General features: G+C 46.3%; 1 protein-coding gene across 4 annotated transcripts in view; it reads right to left on the bottom strand.

Annotated features, from left to right (window-relative positions):
- Window positions 1–18,673, bottom strand: part of AFAP1 (actin filament associated protein 1) — a 112,717-nt gene that overhangs the window by 69,402 nt on the left and 24,642 nt on the right. The window lies entirely within an intron of this gene.

The following is an 18,673-nucleotide window of genomic DNA, read 5'->3' as shown; positions in this document are numbered from 1 at the left end:
AGGATTGCCTGCACGGTAACGTGCGCATGTAAATAAGAAACTTTGTAATAGATCCGATCAGATATATCTGCTTCCTTCTCCTCCTGGACTGATCACTCATTCTCAAAATGGTCAATTCATGAGTAAAATGTGTATTCAGTGAAGACAGATCTTTACATTACTGAGATAAGAGATGACGGATGGTGCTCATAAGACACTATTCAGAAGGAAGAGGGAGGAGCTGGAAGCAAAGCTCCTCCCTCCTACATAGAATCTTATAAGCACCAACTGCTATCTATGTAGAAAGGAGAGAGGAGCTTTGCCTCTAGCTCCTCCCTCTGTAGAGTCTTATGAGCACCAACTGCCACCTCCTCTGTAGAAGCGAGGGAGGAGCTCTGCATCTAGCTCCTCCCTCTGTAGAGTCTTATGAGCACCAACTGCCACCTCCTCTGTAGAAGCGAGGGAGGAGCTCTGCATCTAGCTCCTCCCTCTGTAGAGTCTTATGAGCACCAACTGCCACCTTCTCTGTAGAAGCGAGGGAGGAGCTCTGCTTCTAGCTCCTCCCTCTGTATAGAGTCTTATGAGCACCAACGGTCATCTTCTATCCCAGTAATGGGAAAGTCTCTCTTCACTGAATCCAGATTTTATCCCTGAATTGAGAATGAAAGATCAGTCCAGGAGGAGAAAGAAGTAGATAAATTACAAAGTTTCTTATTTTCATGTGTACTATTGATTTATGAAATAAAAAGTTAAAATGAGGATTACACTTTCAAGGCTTGAGAGCATTCCTAAAACCAAGACAAATCCCATTTTAGAAAAATTTCAGGTCTTTTCACTACACAATGAATATACTTAAGTGTTAATGTCGCCTCTGACCGGCTTATATGATCTACGAGTGCTGCGTTTCAGGATACAATAATCTGGGTTGAATTGTTTTTAGCAACTATTAAAATAAATCCAAAATAGCAGATAAGATTTTTTTTTCCAGATGTCCACTCGAAAAAAAGTGTGAAATGCCCAAAACAAAAAAAAGGTAATACGGTTTTGTTGCAATACCAAACCACTGCACGACCAGCTCTACCCTCGCCTACTATATTCTCACCCATCCCTTGTAGATTGTGAGCCCTCGCAGGCAGGGTCCTCTCCTCCTGCACCTCTCGTGACTTGTATTGACTAGGATTATTGTACTTGTTTTTATTATGTATACCCCTCCTTACATGTAAAGCACCATGGAATAAATGGCTCTATAATAAATAATAATAATAATATATACATACCACACACACACACAATTTCGCATTCAGCTCTTCTACGACTGCATCTTCTACAAGGGCATTACATGAATATACCGACCAGTCACTATACCCTTGGGTAACTTACCCTGATAGACAAGACAAATGTATCTTGGTTTCCACAGGTTTCGGCAGTGACTTCAAGCTCCAGATAATATGAATCCCTTTCACTTATTTCCACTCTTGTGGAACCTCCATGGGTTCCACACTTGCTCCTCACCAGGGAATGATCACTAGCTTCCCCTTAGATTTTTAGGCTCCATCCTCCAGAGATGTATCATGCACTGACTACAGTCAATTGTCCTGTGACTGGTCCAGTAATACCCCCTTGGAAACTACACGGGGTCTGGACGAGGTGCGGAGCGAGACGCCCATGCCCGAGGCAGACAGAGCATCCTCTGTAGTAGACCTGAAATCTCTGGTAGCAGATGGCAGCCAGCTATATGGCCGGTCCCCAGGGATGTGTAGTCAATGTTAATTTCAGTCAATTAGTGCACACATTCAGCGTTATGTACCAGTCTACGCCCTGCGCTAGGAATGGCCTTTTTTTTGCCGTTCCAATTGTTTGCCTTACTGACACACAATGCCTTGATTGTGAGGGTCCATGACAAGGAGCAGGGTCGGCGGAGGGGCTATTTTTGTCATGTTTAGACATGGAAATGCCCATATTGAGTGCGGCTGAGTACATGTCCGGTTGTCTTTAGCTGAAGCTAATGACATTTGTTATCGGTGGGTGTAATATTGTGAGGGACGACTATGGTGGGAATTACAATCAAATGGTCTTCTGATCACAATGGGGAGGTCCAATCTCAAAGCACCAATAATTTCTATCATTAAAGCAGCTCTATCACCAGATTTCACAATACAAATTACATTTATTACAGACTGGATAGATATGAGGAGGAGGCTGGTGTACTTACTTTGAAATTCCACTTTTTCAATGTCTGCATGAAGCTAGTATGATGAGCACTTTACGAGTCCAGACTCATTAAATACCTTTTTTTTTTTTTTTTTTTTTAAGGTTTTCCTGCCTGATATAAAAATAAGTGAGGTGCGGCTTTCAGGATGTCAGCTCCATTTTGGATATTGTCATTTTCATGTTCCCCCAACAGACATCGTGACATGGCTATTCAAAGCAAATACACCAGCCTCATCCGATCCAAAAGAATGTATGCAGTTTATACTGCACAATTTAGTGACAGGTAAGCTTTTAATGGCTCTAAAAAGGTGAGCAACTCCCTTGGTACAGCTCAGTGAAATCTGCCAAGAGAAAATTTGGTAAAATATTTTGAAAGCCTCCATGCACATTAGAGCAGAGGTCTCCGATCTCGCTGACCAGCAAAAGGATCAGACATTTACAATTTGATTGTCCAGAACGTCTTTATTCTTTCCCTTGGGATAAGCTGCCTAAAAGGGGTGTCTCTGAGTTTGGCATGCTTAGCCAAATTGAGCGTGCATGTGTATGGAGGGGGACAATGGCCGAAAAGTCCTGACATGACAGTTATCGAACGTGTATGCTGGCTTTATTCCATGGAGGGACATAGACATGAGATAACCGTTGGCAGAATGGTTGTCAGCGGACCCCTATCCCCCCGAATCCCCCATATATATGAGCACCGAGTTTGGCAGAGAGAAAGCCTCTGCCAGAAATCGAAGAGAAGAGAAAGTTGACGGCATCAGGTCATTACCCCCGAAAACAGAATCGGACTCTTAAGTTCCATCTGCTGGATCCTTCTCACCTCAGACATCTGCTTGACGGAGTCTGGAGGCCTCCTCACATACCAGATGACCGGTGGGTTTTACTGATTAATTTCATCACCTTGACATTTCGGACATGGAATGTGGACAGGCGCCAGTACCACGGGGGGCAATATCGTTGCCAAACAACCGTATGACGTCCTATACACATTCATGTGTCTTATGGATAAATTTGCACCCTGAAGCTTAACTTTCTTAGTCGAGTCTCCAACTTGCACACACAAAAATAAATCTGTAGAACACGGACAAAGCTCTTGAGGTTTCCTGATGTCTGCCTTGTCTCCTGTTTTAGCCGGGCGCCTTGGCTTGTCATGTTCGGTCAGGAGTAATCTGTGCCAATCCAAGCTTGACCAATTACTGGAGTTGGCATAGCTTTTCACTCTGCCATGAGAACCTGGACCGGCCATTCGCATATGAGGGCTTCCAGGAAAGTTTCCAGTTGAATTACTGCAATGAGAAACCTCCTAGAAGCCGAGCGTGGAAACAGAGATGACACTGTACGATAGCTGGCCTGAAAGGAGGAAACTCCCAAAAGAAACTGATATCAACAAAGGCTTAATTGATAGTGTTTATTTTATCCACACCGACCTGCAGGTCAGGGCTGTGAAGTCGGTAAGGCTAGGTTCACATTGCGTTAGTGGGTGATCGCTAACGGACAGCGTTGCACGGCGAAAATGTCGCAATTAACGCCGTGCAACGGGTCCGTTAGCGCACCCATTGACAGCAATGTAAATTTCGCCTGCAGCGCATCACTAGCGCGTGCCTTTTTCGGCTCGCGCTAGTGATGTGCCGTTCTTCTGTGACGCGCCTCGGACGCTGCTTGCAGCGTCCGCGGCGCGCCCGAGGTCCGTTCCCCGCTCTCGCAGATCTGCGAGAGCGGGGACGTTAACGCGACCCCTGAACGCGACCCCTACAAAAACATTGCGTTAGCGCAATCCGCTAGCGCTAAACGGATTGCCCTAACGCAATGTGAACCTAGCCTTAGTCAAACCTCTTAACTCCAACTCCTCAATTTCCATGACACAGACTCCACGACTCCGACTCCACAGCCCTCTCAGGGATGTGGAGTCATTAAGCCAAACCTCCGACTCCTCAATTTCCATGACACCGGGCTCCACTCCATCTCCATGACTGACTCCACAGCCCTGCTGCAGGTGACTAAGACTTAATTGGCGAAATTCTTACACTTAGCCTACTCTTAAAGTCACACCTATCACCAGGTAAAAAATGACGATAAGGATCATGAACGCATTATCAAGTTGTTGGACATCAAACAGAGCAGTCAAGGTTTGGTTCGGTGATATCACAATACCATGAACCATGGTGGAGATGGAAACTTTGGGCCAGTGTGACTTCTTCTTGAAGACACAATGGACATGTAGGAACAAAAAACCTTGTAAAGACTCTTAGCTTCATCCAATTGTTTGTCCGACAGCCATCTCTGCAGACTCTCCCATACACTGGAGCGCTTGTTGGGCCGAGTGCTCTCATGTTCGCGATTAGATAGCTGCTTACCGAAAAGTCGGCTGGTGGCTTACCTGCGGGAGAACAATGTGATCGGCAGTCCAAAATCGGACACATCCAAGCAACATCTCTCCTAACCATCAGGTGGCCGATGCCCCCATACACATCAGCCTGCCTGTGGGTGTGGTTCTCAAGTCTTCTCGGTCTTCTTAACCACCACACCCAGTTGCCTAAAACAAATGGATTTATATCCGGCAAAGACAAGGCCATATCACATTAATGGAGAGGTGCGGGAACAAAAAAAAAAAATTACATAATGCCCAAATTACACCAGGTAAGAAAATGACATTTGTGGCAAGTGACAGGTGGTCTCTAAGGTGGAGAGGTACAAGATTACATTACAGCACCTCTGTGGAAGATACGGAGCTGCACGTTACATGTGACTCAGTGATCAAGACTTAGAAAGTCACGAGACCGTCACACTCTATTAGACCGAAAGGGGACCAAGACAGTGGTCCAACGCTGCGTAACTTCATCCATTCATTTTAATTGGGGGGTGGAACTGTTCAAACATTATCATCTCATTTCTTGTCATTTATGCAGAAAAATGTCACAAAAAGCCACATTACAAAGGGTTGTTTATATAGTCTAACATCAGTAGGGAAAAGCCTGATGATTTACTAAAATTGGTGGTCTCATGTTAGAGGGTACACACCAGGCTTATAATTTATTTAGTCACAAGGAGCAAATGACATGACCCCATTCCTGGCATCAGTAGTCACACGACAGGTGATCGGTAACTGACAACCTGGGTCTGAAGGTTTAACACAAAGACAGTCTATAACATCCGGCCCTTCGCCCCAGGTCTATAACTTCCGGCCCTTCGCCCCAGGTCTATAACATCCGGCCCTTCGCCCCAGGTCTATAACATCCGGCCCTGTGCCCAAGATCTATAACATCCGGCCCTTCGCCCCAGGTCTATAACATCCGGCCCTTCGCCCCAGGTCTATAACATCCGGCCCTTCGCCCCAGGTCTATAACATCCGGCCCTTCGCCCCAGGTCTATAACATCCGGCCCTTCGCCCCAGGTCTATAACATCCGGCCCTTCGCCCCAGGTCTATAACATCCGGCCCTTCGCCCCAGGTCTATAACATCCGGCCCTGTGCCCAAGATCTATAACATCCGGCATTCGCCCCTGGTTTATAACAATCAGCACCTCGCCCCCAGACTATAACATCAGGACCCTCGCCCCTGGTCTATAATGTCAGGCCCCTTATCCCCGTCTAAAACATCTGGCACCTTGCCCCCGCGGTATAACATCAGGCCCCTCACTATTTAACATCCGGACCCTCACCCTCAGTCTATAACATCTGGCCCCCACCATGCATATTGCCTTTACCAACAGGTGACAGAGGCCAGTGGTTCAGAGCTCACTGATACCAGCTCGGTCCTGTAATAGGAGCCACCATTGTAACAAGTCTGTTCATGACTTTTCTTCCCTCTTAAATCTTCCCCCATAATCTGTGAGTGATATTATTGAGAAGTGGAGGGAACCGCAGCAACTCAGCCACGAAGGGGAGACCCCCCGTAACACTACTGAGTGGGGTCAACAAGTGTTGAGGAGCAGAGGGCAGAAAAGTCACCAATACTCTGACTCCATAACTGCAGAGTCCAAACTGCGCCCCTGCCCGGAGCTTCATGGCTGAGCAGACACATGCAGCCTTACATCACCAAGCACAATACCAAGCGTCGTATGGAGTGGTGCAAAGCCGCCACCACTGGACTCTTGAGGAAATGTGTTCTATGCAGTGACCGATCACACTTCTCTGGCGTCTGATGGATGAGTCTGTGTTTGGGCAATGCCAGGTGACCGTTACTTGCCCGACTGTCTTGTGCCCACTGTAACGCAGTAGAGGAAGGATGTAGAGGCCTTTTTTTTCATGGGTCTCATGGTTCCAACTTTGTAGGAACAGTTTGGGGCAGGCCCTTTTTTGATCCCCAAGATGGTGCCCAGTGCACAAGGTGTATAAAGACATTATTGGGGGGGGGGGGGGGGGGAAGTTTGGTGAGAAGATCATGACCGTCCGCACAGAGTCCAGACCTCTAACCCATCCAACACCAGTTGAATCTCCTCTTGGAGGACCACCATCTCAAAAAACTACAGCCAAAATTTTCTGATAACTGTACCAAGTGAGACAGCCCGTGTTACTTCAATGGATAATATCGCAGACAAGGAATAGTACACTTTGTACAGAGGGATATGCAGGTGCTATATGTATACAGAAGGATATACACAGTATATAGTAGGTGGCACATGGCCGGAGTAAGCGTCTGACGAGCAGCCCCTGGGTGAATGCCGTATATAGAGAAGAGCAAATATTGTATATAATAAATCTACCCGAAAATAATCAGCCGTGGGCCGCTGGGTGTCGTCTGCGCTGTCCTAATGTAAACCCGACAGGCGGACAGGACTCGGCTACATAAACCAGCGTATATACTGTATATAGTGGGCACAGATCTCAGCCCCGTGTCATTAAAGAAGCCAAAATGACTCCGACCACAAGAATGTTCCGAAGTTTGATGATATTTTTAGCAGTTACTGAATACGGAGATTCTGTAGGAGCAGCGCTCGCTATACCACCGGGACGGAAATTACAATGAGGCCGGTGCGATCGGTTACTACTTTAGGTTACAAAGTAATTCTAAAAGGTAAATTGCACACAATAAATGTAATGTATGTATTTATAATATGGCAGTCGGTCACACACATAAGATGTTATCTGAGCATGCTCGGGTGCTAACGGAGTGACTTCGTCGTGCTCAAAATATATGTTCAACTATAATAATAATAATTTTATTTATATAGCGCCAACATATTCCGCAGCACTTTACATTATAGAGGGGACTTGTACAGACAATAGACATTACAGCATAACAAAAATCAGTTAAAAACAGATACCAGTAGGAATGAGGGCCCTGCTCACAAGCTTACAAACTATGAAAAAAAGGGGAGACACGAGAGGTGGATGGTAACAATTGCTTTAGTTATTTGGACCAGCCATAGTGTAAGGCTCGAGTGTTCATGTAAAGCTGCATGAACCAGTTAACTGCCTAAGTATGTAGCAGTACAGACACAGAGGCTATTAACTGCATAAAGTGTATGAGAACATGATGCGAGGAACCTGATTATGTTTTTTTTTTTAATGGGCCACACAGGGATAGTTAGGTTAATGCGTTGAGGCGGTAGGCCACTCTGAACAAATGCGTTTTTATGGCACACTTAAAACTGTGGGGATTGGGGATTAATCTTATTAACCTGGGTAGTGCATTCCAAAGAATCGGCGCAGCACGTGTAAAGTCTTGGAGACGGGAGTGGGAGGTTCTGATTATTGAGGATGCTAACCTGAAGTCATTAGCGGAGTGGAGGGCACGGGTAGGGTGGTAGACTGAGACCAGAGAGGAGATGTAGGGTGGTGCTGAGCCATGGAGTGCTTTGTGGATGAGGGTAGTAGTTTTGTACTGGATTCTGGAGTGGATGGGTAGCCAGTGTAATGACTGGCACAAGGTGGTGGCATCGGTGTAACGGTTGGTGAGGAATATGATTCTGGCAGCAGCATTCAGGACAGATTGGAGCGGGGAGAGTTTGGTAAGAGGGAGGCCGCATAGTAGAGAGCTACAATAGTCCAGACAAGAATGAATGAGTGAAAACAGTAAGAGTTTTTGCACTGTCGAAAGTAAGAAAAGGGCGAATTCTAGAAATGTTTTTGAGATGCAGATAAGAAGAGCGAGCCAGTGATCGGATGTGGGGGGTGAATGAAAGCTCGGAATCAAGGACGACCCCAAGGCAGCGGGCATGTTGCTTTGGAGTAATGGTGGAACCGCACACGGAGATGGCAATGTCAGGCAAAGGTAGGTTAGTAGAGGAAGGAAACACAAGGAGTTCAGTTTTTGACAGGTTCAGTTTCAGATAGAGGGAGGACATGATGTTAGAGACAGCGGTAAGACAATCACTGGTATTTTCTAAAAAGGTCGGCGTGATAACAGGAGAAGAGGTGTATAATTGGGTGTCGTCAGCATAGAGATGGTACTGGAAACCACATCTACTGATTGTTTGTCCAATAGGTGCAGTATACAAAGAGAAGAGGAGGGGGCCTAGGACTGATCCTTGAGGAACCCCAACAGTAAGGGGAAGGTGAGAGGAGGAGGAACCAGTAAAAGATACAGTGAAGGAGCGGTCAGAGAGAAAGGAGGAGAACCAGGAGAGAACGGTGTCCTTGAGGCCGATGGAGCGGAGCATAGTGAGGAGGAGCTGATGATCCACAGTGTTGAATGCTACAGAGAGATCCAAGAGAATTAGCATGGAGTAGTGACCATTAGATTTAGCTGTTAGTAGGTCATTAGAGACTTTAGTGAGGGCAGTTTCAGTAGAGTGTAAAAAGTGGAAACCAAATTGAAGAGGGTCGAGAAGAGAGTTATCTGAGAGATAGCGGGTAAGAAGGGAGTGGCCCGGCGTCCGAGGAGTTTAGAGGTGAAGGGAAGATTAGAGACAGGTCTATAATTAGCGGCACAGTTTTGATCGAGGGATGGTATTTTAAGTAATGGATGTATGATGGCATGCTCAAATGAGGAGGGAAAGATACCAGAAGAGAGAGAAAGGTTGAATATTTTTGTTAGGCGAGAGGTGACAGCAAGGGAAAGGGACTTGAGGAGATGTGACGGAATGGGGTCAATGGTGCAAGTGGTCGGGCGAGAAGATGCAAGGAGCCTGAATACTTCTTCTTCTGTAACTGGTTCAAAGTCAGAGAGTGAACTAGATGCAGTGGGGTTGGGAGGACAGTGCCTGGTATGAAGGGATTGGGAGATGATTTCCTGTCGAATGTGGTCAATTTTTTCTTTGAAGTAATTGGCCAGATCGTCAGCGCGGAGATCTGTGGTTGGGGCCTGCTCTCTTGGGTTGAGTAGGGAATGAAAAGTGTCAAAGAAACGTTTAGAGTTATTGGACAGCGAGGTGATGAGGGTGTTAAAATAGGTTTGTTTGGAGAGGTGAAGGGCAGAGTTGTATGTTTTAAGCATGAACTTATAATGGATGAAATCTTCGGGTAAATTAGATTTTCTCCACAGACGGTCGGCACACCTAGAGCACCGCTGCAGGAAACGTGTTTGCAGCATGTGCCATGGTTGTCGCCGTCTGTGCCGAGTTGTTCTATGTATAGGACTCAACTCAACGCGGCTGCATGTCGCGCGGCTGTTAGGCCATCCCCGCATGTCGCGCGGCTGTTAGGCCATCCCCGCATGTCGCGCGGCTGTTAGGCCATCCCCGCATGTCGCGCGGCTGTTAGGCCATCCCCGCATGTCGCGCGGCTGTTAGGCCATCCCCGCATGTCGCGCGGCTGTTAGGCCATCCCCGCATGTCGCGCGGCTGTTAGGCCATCCCCGCATGTCGCGCGGCTGTTAGGCCATCCCCGCATGTCGCGCGGCTGTTAGGCCATCCCCGCATGTCGCGCGGCTGTTAGGCAGTCCCTCTGTGTTACCGCTGTCGAACACCCACAAGACATGCAGCCACGAGAACTCGAATATATTAATCGAGCACGCCGAAGACACTCGGTTATCACACGAGCATGCTCAGATAACACCTTATCCGAGGACGTTCACTCATCACTAGTTAATACTTTTGTCTATCTTTGATGGTCACTTGCCATAGATATTTCTTTTCCCATGTAAATGCCGCCATTCTCCTGAACAGGGGGTTGATTTTCTTTTGTTTTTGGTCCTCTCTGCTCCCAAGATGTGGCCCCCCTACCTCTATGTAAATCTAGTCATTACCCAACCAGGTGCGGCATTTATCTTTCCCTTCCCCGTGAGGGTCCGAGGACCACGAGTACATTCATCAGGAAACAATTAGGAACATTTAAGAGAATATCATGTACGACAAGACGTTGCTCCATATAGTCTATAGAGCTGCCGAAGAAGGCGAATGCCGAGCGTCCGTACCTCCCCTACATTCATGATGGGGATCTGGAGATTTCACAGCCGACTCCTTTGGATCGCTGGTGGTCCTCCAACCATCAGCCAGTGATTGCCTATCCAATGCGTAGAGGAAAGCCGGTTATTTTGGAAATAATCTTTGGGTACCTTATATAGATTATTTTGGTTCATTTTTCACATAAAAATGTGATCAAATGCAAAAATTGCATATGAAAAAGGGTAAAAAAAAATGGTTTCCTGATTTGGAGAAGAATAAAAAAAGATGCTGCTTTGGCCCCAAACTACAAGGAGTATCACGATTATTTGCAGCTTAAAGAAAACAGATGCAGAATTAGAGCCAAGAACCCCATTAATTCTGAGGGAGTGAGCAGATGGCGAGGAGGAGGAGGGTGCGATCTCCATGCCAGGCCATTGATATCGTCTAACCTTTGTCAAATAAATTTGGTTCCGTGACGGTGGAGCCAGTGGGGGGCTGATTTCACAAGGGCTTCAGCCAGCTGGGGACACCGGCCCCATCATTTTTTTTTTTTCTTTTTACAGGCTTTAGCTTTTATAGAGTCTTAATTTCACCAGATGAAAAAGATTAAACTCTGGTATATAAGGACTGTAAAGTGGCAGGTGAAGCATTGGATGTGGTGGCGACTGTTCTACGGGCAGACAAATTATCTAATTTACCTATATAACCCCCTGGAAGGACAAGTTTCATGGAAATACGCCTTTAACTGTACTCTGGATTTTACTACTTCTGCCTGAAAAAAAAAAATACTTAAAATTCCATTTTAGAAGAAATTATGACCTACCTACAGGATAGGAGACAATTTGAAAAATTGGTGGAGGTCCGAAGATTGTCAGAATAGAGCACTTTTATCCCAGGTAGAATAGACCAGCAGTGCGCTTGCTCAACCGTCGCTCCAGAGGTCCAGCGGCAGCCGAGCATGCGCACTGGCGCTCCACTCTAACAGATAAAAGTGCCCGATCTGGTGATCGGTGGCATCTCCGTCATCTAGAACTATTATGGTACCTATTTTTTGGATATGTGATAGCTTCTCTAAAAAAACTATTATATATTTTCATATTGTTGTGTAATTTTTTAGATTATTTTTGCAGTTTTATGGAGGGGGGGTTGATTTTCACACCTTTTATTTAAGACAGGTTCAAGAAAAAACAGCAATTCTGCCATTTTTTTTCGTTTTTTTTTTAAATGGCGTTTTTCATGTGCTACAAATGTGGTAGTTTTACTATCTGGGTTGCTGCCATGTAAATTCTGTGTTCTGTTCCTTAAGCACAGTTTAATAAAAATGTATTATTTTGCCTATACACTCTAGTGGATATACATGTAATAATGTTTTGCTAGAGTAAAGTAGTCCACACTTTCAGCAAGGACTGATGTACAAGGCAAACGTGGCTGCAGATTGCAGTCACAGAGGCTTTGCCCATTATCTGACGGCACAAATGTGTGATGGAAGACGACTCCGGGACTAATTGTAGAATTAATGATTTATAGGATTTTTACAGATGGGGCAGTAAATGGTTACTAGAAAGGCAAAAGCTAAAACGTCTTGTGTAATAAAAAAAATAATAATTATGAGCAGTAAAATATTGTGAGCTGTGATGTACCCTGCCTGGATGATGTCACACTTCTCCTGTAACTCGCAGGGGCGGCCGCTGATCACACACGTGGGAATACAGCACTGCAGGTCATTACATCAGTTTGCAGCACGTTCAGTGGTGAAGTCATTGTTTCCCCCACAGCTGACGTGACCCAAAATTCTGCAGCATCTGCCAGACTGTATATACCCTGCCCAGCGAGCCAAATATCCATACATCCTGCCCAGCGAGCCAAATATCCATACATCCTGCCCAGCGAGCCAAATATCCATACATCCTGCCCAGCGAGCCAAATATCCATACATCCTGCCCAGCGAGCCAAATATCCATACATCCTGCCCAGCGAGCCAAATATCCATACATCCTGCCCAGCGAGCCAAATATCCATACATCCTGCCCAGCGAGCCAAATATCCATACATCCTGCCCAGCGAGCAATATATCCATACATCCTGGCCAGTGAGCCATATATTCATACATCCTGGCCAGCAAGCCATATATCCATACACCCTGCCCAGCGAGCCAAATAGCCATACATCCTGCCCAGCGAGCCAAATATCCATACACCCTGCCCAGCGAGCCAAATATCCATACATCCTGCCCAGCGAGCCAAATATCCATACATCCTGCCCAGCGAGCCATATATCCATACAGCCTGCCCAGCGAGCCATATATCCATACATCCTGCCCAGCGAGCCAAATATCCATACATCCTGCCCAGCGAGCCAAATATCCATACATCCTGCCCAGCGAGCCAAATATCTATACATCCTGCCCAGCGAGCCAAATATCCATACATCCTGCCCAGCGAGCCAAATATCCATACATCCTGCCCAGCGAGCCAAATATCCATACATCCTGCCCAGCGAGCCAAATATCCATACACCCTGCCCAGGAAGCCATGTATCCATAAACTCTGCCCAGCGAGTTAAATATCCATATACCCTGCCTGGCAAGCCACATATCCATATATCCTGCCCAGCTAGCCAAATATCCATACATCCTGCCCAGTGAGCCAAAATATTCATATACTCTGCCAAGCGATTCATATATCCATATACCCTGCCCAGCGAGCCAAATATCCATACATCCTGGCCATATATCCATACACCCTGGTCGGCGAGCCATATATCCATACATCCTGCCCAGCGAGCCAAATATCCATACACCCCACCCAGAAAGCCACATATCCATACACCCTGGCCGGCGAGCCAAACATCCATACATCCTGCCCAGCGAGCCAAATATCCATACATCCTACCCAGCGAGCCAAATATCCATACACCCTGCCCAGCGAGCCAAATATCCATACACCCTGCCCAGCGAGCCATATATCCATACATCCTGCCCAGCGAGCCAAATATCCATACACCCTGCCCAGCGAGAGATGGACAAGAGTTTTAATGAACAGACTTGTCTCATCAAAATGTGATTGCTTATCCTGGGTATATTTCCTACATGGCATGTCACAGAAGCGCTTCCATCTCATACTGTAATGGTGCATTTCCATCACTTTATGATTGGTGGGATCTGATCTGTGACCCCCAAAATTCAGAGGCCTAAAGTATATTGGGAAGGAAAACCCCTCTAAAATCTAGTGTTAGGCTACGTTCCCATGATGACCTTTTGGTAATTTTTTGATCTTGAAGAAACACCTATTCGGTAAATTAGGCGACTTTTGTTTTGCTTTTCTCCCTACACGGAGTTCTGTGTTTTCTTTTGGTGTGTCAGGCTTTAAAATTAAGCCGCTTTGTGTTTGATACTTCCTGGTTGATTTCAAACATGTGACGCAGCTTAAATCATGAGATTTCTATAAATCCCAACCACTCTGCTGGATCGGTAAGACATTGCGTTTTTTTTTCTTTATTCGCACCGAAAGTACGCAGCATCAAAATCTCACCAAATACTCATTGTGGGAACTTATCTGAAGACATTTCTTTTGGAATTATTTTGGATCAGTGAATGTCAGCAGCCTGAGACACCTGCAAATCTACAGAATAAAAAAGGGGGAGGAAGCACTCCAGCTTGCGCCAGATCCTTTAAGTGGGTCATCCGGCCATAGGGTACAAGTCTGCAGTCACCCTATGACTGCAGACTTGTGAATCCTCATAGTGCTCGCACTTTGCACTGTGAGAATTCTCCAGCGCCGGAAGAGTGAGTAAAAGTATGTAATTTGCATACATGCGGTCACATGCCGACTAGACATGTGCGGACTCGCTCAATGCAAGTGAATTGAGCCAAGCCAGACACGACTAGTTGTAATGTGAGCAAAAGTATGCAAATCACAACCCCTATAAGTTATGCACAACGGCACAAAGCTGTATATATTAATGTGGCTATACCTAGTCCTACTGCAGTACCAAAAGGGAACAGTCACAACTTTACAAGATGGGAATATACATTTAAAGGGAGTGTGTCAGTATATTTTTTCACATATAAGAAGTGGTATTCTGTATAGGAGCTTGCACCCCCAATAGTAAAAGGATTCCTTGTGTGTAGAGATCAGATGTGCCAGTCATGAGAAATCTAGTGTAGAATAATATGCAAATCAGGCTGGAGATGCTCTAGGGGTGTGACTTCATCATTTACAGGGCTGCTTGCTGTAGTTTTGTTTAAAGAAATCAGTGTATTATCTGCTACATCTCTGCTAGTCCTCTCAGTGAGGAGCCCTGAATAACCCGCCCATATCAATGATTGACAGCTTTCTGTGTACACTGTGCATAGGCAGAAAGATGCCGATCATTAGTGTAGTGCGTGATTATACTAAGATTGTGAATATGAGAGGACTAGCAAAGCTACAGCAGATTTAACAGTGTTTTATCAAAACTACAGCAAGAAGCCCAGGAAGGGACCTAGTAGTGGAATCAGGGTCTCTGCCCCTACATTATGATGACCTCAGGTGTGGCAGTATAATAAAGTAGTTGACAATTTCCATTCAAAGGGCTTTTCGGGTACTAGGATACTGATGACATGGTAGGCTGTGGGGTACAATCCTCAGGACGGGTCATCAATATCACTAATGAAAAAACGCTTTACCCCTCAATTTTTGGTCCCTATTATTAGGTGGTGGGGGTCCGATGATAGGCCACTCGGCTGTTGGATGGAAAGATACATGTGCTCTTACGTGATGGCCGTGACTGGGATTAGCTCTCAGCTCAATCACTTCAAAAGGGTCGTGTCCTCTTCTGCCTGCAGGAGCACACCGCTCCCCTGCCTCCCAATTTCCTGTTTGCTGGGGAGCAGATGGCTCCTGAAGACTGACAGTTTGGGACGGCATAATGGGGGGCTGCTAGATGCGCTGCACAGAGGTAGCTTTGCCGCTGCAGCGCCGCTTGCCTAGGAGACCACCAGAGGTGACCGGTGAGAACAGACGGAGCCCCTAATAAAAGTGCAGATCAGCTCTTCTAGGGGTAAATACCCCTCCGTGATCCCGTGCTGCACCGTACAGCAACACAATGGTGAAATAATATGGAACTCCTCGCTACACCTGACAAGCAGAAAGCGACAAACGCGTGAGCGGAGACCCGCTGCCCCATCACTGTGGTCGAGTGCCATAGGTTTTTAATGGAGTGCTGTGGCTTGTAAGGACTCGTCACACGTGCTGGAGTTAGGTTGTGTATGCAGTTTTCACCTCCTCTTCAAAAATCAGAGTTTTTCACAGCAAGGCTCATGAGGAATGATGTGAGGAAAGCCGAGATGTCAACCCCGATGGTGAGAAGAGGAAGCATTACTTCTTTGGATCATTCAGGTAAAGGCACGTCTGCTACAAGTTACCACGTGGCAGAGTATAACCCGAGCGTGACCGGAACACGAGGAGAACACATACTCATAGCAATCAGGTCCGGACAAGACTCCGCTGCCTACACCATGTAATAGTAACTGCAAATGAAAAATGAAGGCGCTGTGATATGGAAAGGAACCTAAGAAACATGGCCCACAAGTCTTAGATTTTTTGTCTTGGGGTGTTCCTTGTTGGCTTTTGTTCCAAATAATCAGTATTTTTGGTTTTTAACCTGTTTCGTGACTTAACGTAAAAAGTTAAAAGCTTTATAAAACGTTGAAAAAAAAATAAAATATTGCACCAAAATACCTGGCGTGCATAAAACCACTCAATGCAGGACTGGAGAATATATACAACAAATTTTACACATTTTTCAAGAAGTCTCAAATGATGGATCAGCAAACTCTACCAAGGATGGCAAACATGCAAAAAAAAAACCAAAAAAAAAACGCACGAGCGTGAAAATGTCAGATAGGACTTTGAAAAGTTTGAAAATTAAAAGAAAAAAAACAAAAACAAGGAGAGAAATAAGAAAAAAAAAGTGTAAATGCAATAATAAAATTGGGCCCACAGTCCATTGCATAGGCATTAAAAGAGACCCTCCAACCCCAAAACTGAAATGTGACCATTCATTTCTCAAGTAGAGTCCTCATACCCTGTGCCCTCCGACCATTCATTTCTCAAGTAGAGTCCCCATTCCTGATGCCCTGCGACCATTCATTTCTCAAGTAGAGTCCCCATACCCAGTGTACTCCGTTCATTTCTCAAGTAGAGCCCCCATACCCAGTGCCCTCCGTTCATTTCTCAAGTAGAGTTCCCATACCCGATGCCCTCCAACCATTCATTTCTCAAGTAGAGTCCCCATACCCGGTGCCCTCCGACCATTCATTTCTCAAGTAGAGACCCCATACCCTGTGCCCTCCGACCATTCATTTCTCAAGTAGAGTCCTCATACCCTGTGCCCTCCGACCATTCATTTCTCAAGTAGAGTCCCCATTCCTGATGCCCTGCGACCATTCATTTCTCAAGTAGAGTCCCCATACCCAGTGTACTCCGTTCATTTCTCAAGTAGAGCCCCCATACCCAGTGCCCTCCGTTCATTTCTCAAGTAGAGTTCCCATACCCGATGCCCTCCAACCATTCATTTCTCAAGTAGAGTCCCCATACCCGGTGCCCTCCGACCATTCATTTCTCAAGTAGAGACCCCATACCCTGTGCCCTCCGACCATTCATTTCTCAAGTAGAGTCCTCATACCCTGTGCCCTCCGACCATTCATTTCTCAAGTAGAGTCCCCATACCCAGTGCCCTCCGTTCATTTCTCAAGTAGAGCCCCCATACCCGATGCCCTCCAACCATTCATTTCTCAAGTAGAGTCCCCATACCCAGTGCCCTCCGTTCATTTCTCAAGTAGAGTCCCCATACCCAGTGCCCTCCGTTCATTTCTCAAGTAGAGTCCCCATACCCGGTGCCCTCCAACCATTCATTTCTCAAGTAGAGTCCTCATACCCGGTGCCCTCCATTCTCCCTTTCACTGATCAGTGTGAACCATGCCTCCCTTGCCTCTTCTACTTTGTGGGATGGACACAGTACGGCTACCATAGGCGCTTGTCCATCCCACACCAATGAAAAGGCAGGAAGGTTCAGACTTACCTCTGCCTTTTTTGGGGAAAAGGAGAATAGGCCGAGCGCTCATGTGTATGTGGGAGTCGGAAGTGATCGCTGCTGGCCAAGTGACTTTGGAAATGGGCACAATAATGGGCCAATAGGATCTACAAAAACAGAGAACCCACAAAATTAGCAATTCTTCCTGCACATCTCGGACAGGAAGATCACTGTGCCTGGCTGATATGTATGGGGAAGAAAATCACCAGATTTTGCCCCATCATGGCAAGGAAGAAACAGGGTTCAGGCCGATGGATTTCAACATGTCCGATCCTTTATTCTCAAGATAAACGGCCACCAGAAAGGTTTTCACTCCCCTCTCCCTGTTAAGAACACGTGTATGCTCAGATGAGCCAGGCGTGCATGTGTATGGAGGAGGGCAGGTGGATAGAATAGAGAGTCATTAGACTAAAAGCTATCAAAGGCCATGTTCACATTGTACTTCCCCCCTCAGTCAGTGTCTGTCGAAGCCAACGTCTGGAAAACAGAATTTAGGATGAAGCGCTGACGGGCTAATGACTAGATGGAGTCCCGTGTGCTCTGTCGGACATCATTTTTGGCCGTTTCTACTCTTTTCCGGCTGGCTCCTAGGAGAGGAGCACAGTGGTTACAAGTTCTTAGCGCTAAAGCTTGCTGATCCCGCTAGCTGAGGTCCTCCATGGGAGCGCACAGCGTTCAGGCCAGCAGCGAGACCATGCCACTGGTCCAATCCATAAAGCCAAGAAGCAGAGCTCCTAAAGACAAACCCTCTAAGTCCAGGTTACATCCATTCCAAGCTTCACATTTTCCACTGTTGTAAGCCCAAATTTACCAAAAGTGGGGCACAATGGGTACAAGCGAGCCAAGAAGTCTCCAGATGAAGCTGAATCACCATAAGACATTTATAGCCACGATCTAACGCATTCTGTCAGCGACAAAGGAGGCAGAAACCGAGCCAACGTAAGAAGCCACAAGGTCACTGCAGCTGAACCAGCTTTACTCTTCTATTTCCCTTTAATTATGCATAAAACGTTCCAGAGTCTCATCCGTCAAGTGTTCTCCTACCAACCTCAGACAGGAATCCTCCAAGGTCTGAAGATCACAGGCCCCGCTGCCAGAGAGAAACGTCTTCCCTCTGAGCCAAGTGGTTTGATTTCAGCTTAA

This window comes from Ranitomeya variabilis, chromosome 1, assembly GCF_051348905.1.
Source record: "Ranitomeya variabilis isolate aRanVar5 chromosome 1, aRanVar5.hap1, whole genome shotgun sequence".
Classification (NCBI taxonomy): domain Eukaryota; kingdom Metazoa; phylum Chordata; class Amphibia; order Anura; family Dendrobatidae; genus Ranitomeya; species Ranitomeya variabilis.
Note: the sequence above shows the minus strand (reverse complement) of the source record. Positions and strands in the feature narration are given on the sequence as shown.